This window comes from Hippoglossus hippoglossus, chromosome 24 (genome assembly GCF_009819705.1).
Source record: "Hippoglossus hippoglossus isolate fHipHip1 chromosome 24, fHipHip1.pri, whole genome shotgun sequence".
In the NCBI taxonomy this organism is placed as follows: domain Eukaryota; kingdom Metazoa; phylum Chordata; class Actinopteri; order Pleuronectiformes; family Pleuronectidae; genus Hippoglossus; species Hippoglossus hippoglossus.
Genome location: NC_047174.1, coordinates 19,488,201 through 19,498,267, shown reverse-complemented (window position 1 = coordinate 19,498,267; position 10,067 = coordinate 19,488,201).

The following is a 10,067-nucleotide window of genomic DNA, read 5'->3' as shown; positions in this document are numbered from 1 at the left end:
TTTTGAGTGAACTGGCCCTTTAATGTAACTACCATATCTCTATTCTGGACTCGTCAGAGCTAAAAACCTAAATAAATAAATAAGAATGAAGAATAATTTAAATATGATTTTTAAGTTAACATTTTTTTTATCTTGTGGCTGATGAAATCATATGGAAATCCCTTTCTTAAATTGTCCATCCTGCCGCTGCAGCTCAGTGAAACATGATGTGAAAAGTAATGGAACAAACTCAAGTTGCAGTGGAAACCACTAAACTCTAGGGAGCAGTAGACTACAAGCTATTGAACTCCTCGCAGGTCGGTTAACAGATGGTTCCGTGCTGTATGAAGCACTCCATCATGCCAGCAAAGACCTGGTAGGAGTGAAACACTGTAATTATATGTCATGTGCACATTCACTGCAGGCCTATATGTAATTAATTGCAAGTTAATTTTTTAAAAAGCACAATCTCAATGAGAAAACTGTCCCTCTGTGTCTGGCAAAGTTGAACTATGTCTCAGAGCCATGTACGCTCTAATAGCCTGCTGTGATGAGGAACGTCTTGAAATAACCCCTCCATATTAACCAGCTTCCATATATAGTGGAGATATAGCCTGCTTTGCCTCTTGGAAGAAATGCACATGTTCCATAAGGGTGAAGAAGAAACTAATCCGTAGCCTGCAGCCAAGTTTTAGAATCAGGAGAAAAGTTGTAAAATGATTTGTTCAAACTTTTGGATGTATTGTATGATTTTCTCTTACCATAATATCTGCCTTCAAGCTTGGATTTAACAGACCACTCGCGGTAAAGGGAAAAGCATGAGATTAAAGTATATGTTGTGTGGAGTGTGTGGGTGTGATACAGTTTCCCTGTAGGAATCTGACTCCCCATTGACAAAGAGTTAAAATGTAGAAATACCCTCTGTAAAGGTTTTCTAATGGAATTTCCTGAACTGGTTGAGTGTGTTGGACCCAGTGTGGACAGCTGCATTTGCTTCTCACGTCTGAGTGCAGCAAACATACATAAAGCTGGTTTTACGCACATAGATGATTGTATCATCGAAGCTTTGTTTGTTCTGGTTATATGACATTATGTGTTTGTGGCTGACTGGATGTGTGAGTTTGCCAGTAAACTCTCTCAGGTTTGAATCGGTGCAGTCAGGCTGAATGTAGAGTTTTATAGGGATATAAAGGTAGGAAAGCCCATTAAAGTGGAGGAAAACTCTGATTTATATTTCTGCCATAGTTATGCATTAATACATAGTAGAGGTCACGTATGGGAATAAGCTTTTAGCTCTATCATGTCTCATGTAGAAAGATTTTAGATAAGTAGACTGGATGATTGTAGTCTTAAATGTTTCTCTAAGGCAATTTGTTTTTCAATTTAAAATTTAATTTAAAATTGAACTTTGCTCAGGGATCAGTCATGTAGACATAAAAGATCAGGTGTTTTTCATTGGGTTTTATTGCACTTTAATGTTTTCCTGTTTTTGTGTGTATTTGTCTAATGGTCCATTAAAGAGCCGACATTGCACTATAAATTACACTCTGTGATTTGGAACATTAATACATGCAAGAATACCACTTTAAATTAACAAAAAACTAAATTATATGTGCAAAGGAGCAGGTAAATGTCAATGAAATTGAAATGACTGTAATTCAGACTTGTTACCTGTTTACAGTTTGCAGTGGTGGAGTAGATATTCAGGTTCCTCAGTTCCTAAGTAAAAATGCAATTGGTTCAAAATGTCAAACCAAATTCAGTGTGAACACACAATTACACGTACACACATACAGTATATACAGAAAAATAGTCCCTGTGAATGTTGTATTATTATATTTAATTTCAATGATGCATTAAACGTCAGCATTTTTACTCGATAAATAAAAGCTGAACAAGTGCTTTGTAACTAGTACTGTCATAAAAGTATGGCACAACGTGGAAATAGATAAGTACAGCAACATTTCACAGATTTGATTTCTCTTTCCCGCATGACACACAATTTAGCAATTTATCCTTTGCAGTGGGAGTTTGGCTTTACTTTTAGTTTACATTTTTAATTGTGTCTCAAGATTTTGTGAGGGAATCGGTCACCAATTAAAAAACTTACATTGTGAGTTGTTTCCTTAAACTACATGAATACACAACTTTTTTAAAGCATGAGATGTTTTACTAGAACACAACAAATACAAAATGAGCAGAGGCAGAGGGAAGTTCACTTCACAGGTCAGGCTAAGCATAAACACAATTACAGTATATTTTTACATCATTTCTCAATCATATCTTACACATTTGTTTTAACTTCTGTTGTTCTTTCATTTTGCAGAGAGATCTACAGATTGCTAAATTAATTGTTTGCACAAATTATATATTTGACTGTTTAAGGCTGTTTTTTGGTATTTCTTTCTTGTGCACCACTTAAACCCAGTACCTGTGTCATGCTGCTTTGCAGCCATGTAACCAGACTTGTCTTCAACAGATTGGAATCAGATTCTATTGATGCACACACCCAACAACCAGATGCTTCATGGTTTCTGCTGCTGTGTGATGGCCAGGGAAACCTGAATGATGTCATTTGCAGAGCCGTAATGCTCCACAACGTGTTCTATTAATGAAATATGCTGCAGAGCCTCTGAGATAGAACCAGAAACAACTCAAACCAGATTTTTACGTTTCATTCTGCTCTCTATGACCCTGCACTAAGTCTAAAGAAGCTCTATGGCAACGCTAGAAATGTGGCTAATTGAGTCGTCAAAATCTTTAATATTAAAAATTTACTTTAAAAAAAAAAGAGTTTGATCCAGCCGCCTTTTTCACAAAATAAGAATAAATGTTCCCCAGACTAATTTCAAACTTCAAAGCGGAGCTTCCCTGACAAAATTTAGGTCATATTTCCACAGTGAGTAAGCGCTGTGGGAATGCCTCTTTGAATTGTAATCAAGTTGAGGTCCATTAGTAAACACGTTTGTCTCCGCAGCAGCATCCTGTGACTTCAAACAGCTCAACTTAAGATAGTGATTGGGGAGAAAATCTGCTTTGAAGATGTCACTGAACAAAGTGTGAGATGCTTGTTCACATTTATCCTTTTTGTTTACCTAAATGCATGTGGAAAGTGTCACATTCAGCAGGTTACATGAAAACCAGGCCACTTGGAAAAATGCAGGATACGGTTTAAATATACTGTTAAAATACAATGCAACAGCTCAGTACACAGATTTCTCCTACCCCAAACTTTATTTTGAAATCATCGCTTACCTATTAACAAGAGAGATGTAGTGATAAAAGACGTCTCATCCTTGGACATATAGAAGCTGCTCAAAGCTCAAAACAAAGCAGCACATTCCAGGAGTTTTCTGAAATCAAGGAATGTGGCAAGTCACAGCGCTATGTACAAAAAGGATTAAACGTGTGCACTTTCAGAATGTCTGTCCTCAGAGACATTTGTAAAAGTGCATTATTTTGTACACATGAAAAACAAGAGTTGTGTGAAGATGGAAAACTAAAATAAGAGCTCGGCCTTTCAATCTCATACCGTGGTTCCTCTCTTGCCTCTGCACACCCGTGGCATTGACTATGTGAAGTGTGTGTGTGAAGCGACTCTTGTGTTTGCCACAGTAATTCTAACATCCCTCATGGTGTAGAGGTTTCAGACAGTGTGTTGATAACCTAAGAAGGATTTTGTGAATTTGAAGCACACAAATGTGCACCGTGTACGTTTTGGTCCAGGTTTGAATTTGAATGTTTTCAATACTCAGAGGCATTGATAATGAGCTGTCTTTCATCCTGCCACACTGTTGTCACAGAGATAGATTCCCTATCAGAAGTCTTTGTGTTCCACAAAAAAATCATTAGATGTTGATACACAGAGCGCGGTTGGTGACTTTAGTTTTATGTTATGCCCTCCGCAATAACAGAGACATTTTTTATACACGTCCCGTTTAAAGCTGCACCAAACTAATTTATATTAACAATGCATCAAATCACTGAGTGATGGTAAAGATGTTGCTTATGATGAACCCAAAAAGAATTACCATCCACCTCTGAAGTGTTTTTCACTTCTTTGCTTTGGTTTTTACGCCCTGAGGCTTTATTATTTAACTACAGTCTCATTATCCATATCAGTGTCATGTCCTGCAGTTGTTTTTAGCTGTAAATGTCCCAAAACCCACAGTACACTATTACACCAGTACCCTGCACAAAAACCCACTTACACAAAGCTGGTGATTAGCTGCTAGTATTTCCCAAGTGCGTCACCAGCATGTCCCATTATTACCAAAGCATTGATAACTACTTTGAGTTGCTGCACTTTCTGCAGCCCACCCAGATAGCTAGCTTGTTAGCTTTGTCACTGGCTCTCAATAAGTCATGGGAGAGGTTAGCATTGCTCAAGAATGGAAGGTCGCAGCCTCTGAAGGATGCAGCATGTGTCACTGATGTGTTTAGTTTTTGCGATGCCCTTAAGTGGCAAAACAAAAAGATCTATAAATGAAGCGTTACATTTTTTTTAGGAAAATTGGACCTTCATTTCCACATTTTTATTATGATTTCATAGAAGTTTGGTTCTATCTCTGTAGTTATTGCCATCATTTTGTTTTTGGCACTTTGACAAGTCAAAATTTGACCTGGAGGTTGAGATTCAAGCTGTGGTGGATATAAGTTTTTGCCAGTAGGACTTTTCTGTTCCAAATAAAACTGTCTTAATTTGAGATTAGTCAACATTGACATTCAATTACACCTGGTATTAATATGTGTTTCATGTCCACATTTGATCTAGACATGAGATTTAATTTACACCTGGTATAAATATGTGTCTCAAGTGTCCACACTGAGATCTGATTAAGATCTGATTACTTTCTCCAGCTCACGTCACATCCTCCTCTCGTTTGCACAAACCCGAAATAAACAACAAACTACCAAAAATGTTAAAAGAAGAAGAAGAAGAAGATGGCAGTAATTCATGAATTAGCAATATTTAGTTTGATTGGTTTTCAAAGGAGGGGTAGAATCCGTCACTCCATCCTCAGGTGTCTTGAATTACATACATAGTTGAGGACCTAGAAGAGGACTCAGAAGAATGCTTCCTGTGTTAACTGGCTAATTGCTTCTCGCTGCATATGGCTGCTGCTACCTCTGGTGATTATTATTTCTGCCCATGTAGATGTTGTATGTGAATTGAAAAGAAATTGCATTAACACTAATGTTAAATATGGGGATGCCTGGGCCACAGTGGTTACGTGTGCAGCATGTGACGGTGTCTGTTGCGTCTCGCCTGCATCTGTTGTTCACACAGGGAGCTGCTACATGGGGTTTGTGGTATGACTACTGTGCTTCCACGGGAAAAAATAGCCTATACTGAATTAAATGCCAAGACTCTACTGTAAGAAGCTCTGCATCCTTCAATCCTGAAAATATTTAATTTCCTTATTAAAACAAAAGAATGGATTCAGTCAACAGAAATACTAGAGTGCTTTTACATTTAAACAGCTACCGGAGTGTTGCCAATATTCACGTTTTGTGACATATTTGAGAGATAGACATTTAAAAATGTGGTGAAAGGTCATTTGTCTATTCTACTTTGAATCACATGTTTGTCACGTGGAGAAAATTATTTAAAAAACTAAGCGAGTGCGGCCCGGGCATCACAATCTGATCACCTTTAGGGATGGTCTGGTCGATCTTATGACAATCTGTCCTTAATGAGCAGATTTACACCTGTTCTGTCATGATGTAAAACTCTGAGCTTTCAATCTGATGACCCAAAAAACATTTCAATGCCAGGTGTAAAAGGAGTACTACTGTACAACTTCATTTGACTCCTCATGTTTCTCACACAGACCAAGTAAACACACACCCACTCATGACGTGTTGTTGTTTATTCAAGTTATGAAACTTCAGCCAATCTCGATGTTTTTACCCCATCTTTTCTAAAAATACAGCACGTAGAGAAGCAGAGCTAGCATGAAGCCTGATACTGACACCAGGCAGCTTCAGGTGGATTCCCTGACTTTCGCTGCCTTCCGTTGGTGTTGACACCTCAGCTCTCATCTCTCTCTGGTTCCTCGGGGTGTAAGTAGGTGGTGAGAGCGCTCTGACAGTGATTATAGTGGTTGGGGGTAGTGGACACGTAGGCGGAACTTATTTATTCAGGCACAGCAGTCAGCCTGTTGCAGAAAAAACACAAACATTTCTATCCAAAAGCTGTACGGAAACAAACTAAAACATATTTTTGAGAGTTCCTTTCAAAGTATGTTGAAAGACTGAGCTCTTACAATTTAGGTTCTTTCATACCCACTTCAAAAGGCAGCCGTGCAAAATGTTTGCTACCCCACGGCTAAGAGCCCCAGTTAGGTCAAAAAGAAAACAGAAAAAAAAATAAAAGCCTTTAGTGTGCTCTTAGCCCCGGGCTAATTTCAATGATTGCATTATAAAAAGGTGTGTTGAGGTCAAACAAACAAAATTCTTTCAGAGGAGACATTTGACTGTATACTTTGGTAATTTAACAGCATTTCAGTCTGTGTGGTGCATGTGCAGAATCAGACACAGCGGCGGTGGCGGCTGGCAGGAGAAGCAGCACGTGGGAATGAGACAGTCTGAGAGAGAGGGATAGGGACCCTGCAGCTGCTGTCCAACTCCTTCTATAGCTGGAGAGGTCATGGCTGTGCATGCTGCTGCCAAGTGTAATGAGGGTGCAGTCGAGTGACCACCAATCCACACACACAGGCTCTCTAATAATTTCTATACACTTCCAGTTTGAGAACGCTGTGTGACACCATCGCACAAAATACAAATGCTATCTTCATCTGAAGAAACCTCATAAAGGAATAGCTTTCAGTCATCTCCCCAACAAGTTGCTGATGTCATTTCATTTCTATGAACAGGGTTCAGGATGAGGGGAACATTCATGCGTGAGAGCTTGAAACTTCACACTGCATTTTCGTGGTTCCCCATCTAGATGTTAGACACTGAAGACACATTATTATTTTTAATTTTTTGCATCAATTACCAATAATAGATATGCAGTGTTTTACGATCATGCAGGTAGATTCTTTTAACTGTAACGTTTTTTTGCAAACCTTTCTTTCCTACCGTCACTATTTTACAGTACCTTATTAAAGGAAAGGAAATAGGAGGGGTGACATGAAAATGACAGAAAAGAGATAAAAAAAGGAAAATTATAGAAAGAACGAGGAAAGGAAAGGAAAGAAGAAGGTGTTACATGGAAATGGCAATTAAGAGACGATAAAGGAAAAGGACAGCGAAATCTCGGAAAGGAGAGAAAAGAAAGGAAAGGGAAGGAATGAAAAGAAAAGAAAGTAAAAAGAAGGCATGACATGGAAATTACAGTAACGAGATGTAAAAGGAAAGTGATAGAAAAAACAAGGAAGGAAAGGTTTTGAAATGTGATTTGCAGGTTTGGTCCTCGCTCATGAGAGGATGAGTCTATCATCTTTCGCTTGGCGAGGTCTGTGTCCTGTGTCCTTGGGCTCCAGATTGCTTGGATCTGTCAGACCGGGCAAGAGACAAATTCCATCAGCAGATGTCATGGTAGTGTTGTGGGTAAGGGACCTTGGTTGATGGGTACATATTATTCTGTCACACGTACAGCCCACTAGAAAGCCACCCAAAAGTCACAGTGAAACATCCATTCGAAGAAAGCTTAGATAACAGCTAAATGAATATCTGAATGATCTACCACCCAAGGCCACCAAGACATTACGGGGCGTGCCACTAGGTTGGAATATTAGATCACATGTCTGAACCAATGCCATGTCTGAGCTGAATGGGTCTGATCAACAAAACCTGAAGAAATGTCTGTACTGATGAATAAATCCAGAATGGACTTTTCCGCCTGGTCACCTGATCCGCTCTGTTTTATTTTGGTGATGGGTAGATGAAGCCTTGTGAAGCTTTTGGGGTTTACTTTCTTTTTCTTAAATATAATTTTTTGATTGCCTGCTGTAAAGATAAATTGACATTGACATGTCTAACATTGTATGTAATTCACACTTAATATAAGATGTTAATATCATATGATGGTACTTGGTAGTATAATATCTCATTGCTCATATGACCAGGAGTGGAAGTAATACATTACAAATACTTATGTTACAATAACAAAGTTGTTGTTTTGTACCTTAACTTTACGTGGAGTAATCATTAATTTTTCATCTCAGGTTCTGGACTTACATATATTTTACATTTAAAGTTGCAATAATTTCAGTCAGTCAGAACAAAATGTGAAAGAAATCCTGATAAATCATGTGGTAAAGGAACAAAAGAGACAAAACAGCAGCTGCTGCAGAGGAGAAGCTGCTATTCAATTTGAGGGGGGGTTTCTGGGATGTTGGAGAGATATAAGATGTGAATGCAATGTTTTTGTACCACATGTTGATACACAGAATTTCTGTTGCAAGTTTTCCTTTGCCTACTGATAATTTTCAAAGCAAGCATTTCATTGGTGGTCACCTTCCTGCATTGGGTGACCACCCCATAGGCAACACTCCTCCGGAGGTCAGGCACCTCGTAATTGTAGCTGGGGAGGAGAACGGGTGTCGAATGGTGAGTTCGAAGTCCTTGTTTTTGCACATAGTGAAATATGAAATCTGTTGATGTCTCACATGGGACAGGAGAAGAGAGAGTTAAGACATTCAAAGAAAAGTTTTGTTTTCACAGAATAGTGCATGATCACATCCACCCTTATCAATGAGTAGGCCTACACAATCATAGCTGTTTAATATTGTGGCATATAGTACTTTACTTTAGCACTTACTTTCACTTTTATACTTCAGCTAACATACACAGTGTACACCCTCAGTTGCCAGTTATAGGTCCACCTAACAGTCCTCGACCTTCATTAAGTATATTATTTTAAGGTTATGATGACAATGTTTTAGAGACATGTTGATTCGCCTTATTTTAAATTTTAAATTTGTTGTTGTTTGTGCCTCTCTAGAACTGTAATTTATTGTTTAATTTATTTATTGTTCACCCCATTTTCTGTATATCAGTGAGGTTACTAAATACTTACAATCATGTGATTGGAAATAGACTGAATTACTAAAGTGAAGTCATCTCTTTATTTACAGTGATTTATGGAGGTAAATGTCCTCCTATATTACTGATTCAGGCATTTTAACTCAGTGAAAAACCTGGGGTGGGTGTCGGGGGGTCCCATCATTGTATATGTTCTGTATCTATTGGCGATCTCGAAGAAGAACAATGACACAATGACACAATGCCTAAATTTTCCTTTTTCCTCTTTAAAACATGTCGCTCACACATCCTCCCAGGCTCTAACATAATTACCAAACAGCTCATGTAACCTGTGGTTGTTTGGGGAAATCTAATTAAATCAAATTAATGTGAACCATGTTAAGAGCTTTAGAGCAGAACTCCACAGTGAGGATATGTTGACACGTCAGACAGGTGTAAAACTTGACATTATTAATTGCTGCGTTGGATTGCAGTAATTGCTGGATCTGAGCCATCATAAATGGTCCACCTAGTAATTAGTTCCACCCAATGACAAGTGGAAACGCCTGCTCTAACTGTAATTTAAGAATTTAAGGCTAACAAAAGCAACTAATTTAAGGCTGACAAAAGCAAACACTGCACGTCAAGTAAGTCATGGAGAGAAATCTGCAATTCTGAAAAACATGTCAGATAAACACAAAGTATGAGGAAATTCATCTTTGAGACAACAGAGACTGAAGAGGAACATACATGAAAATAAACATGCAGTTTTATGTCTTTTCCTTTTGTTAAATATTTTTTTTTTGTTGGTCTCCACAATTTTACCTGGCAAATTTCAGAATAAGACACTGCTGTAAATTATCACTGTCGACCTGTGACACATGATCATGATATGATTAGAACAGTTGATATTTGGCTCAAAATCTTCCCGTACTTTTGATCAACAAAATAATAATGACACCAATTGTAATACTAAAGTCATAATTTTAAGTATGCAATATACAGCATCTGGATGAATTGCCCATGTGATGAGTGGTCGACAATTTCTTTTTCTGCCCATCTCTTATTGACCTTGACCTATCAGGTCCAAAAGTTAAGCATCTTGAGATACGCTC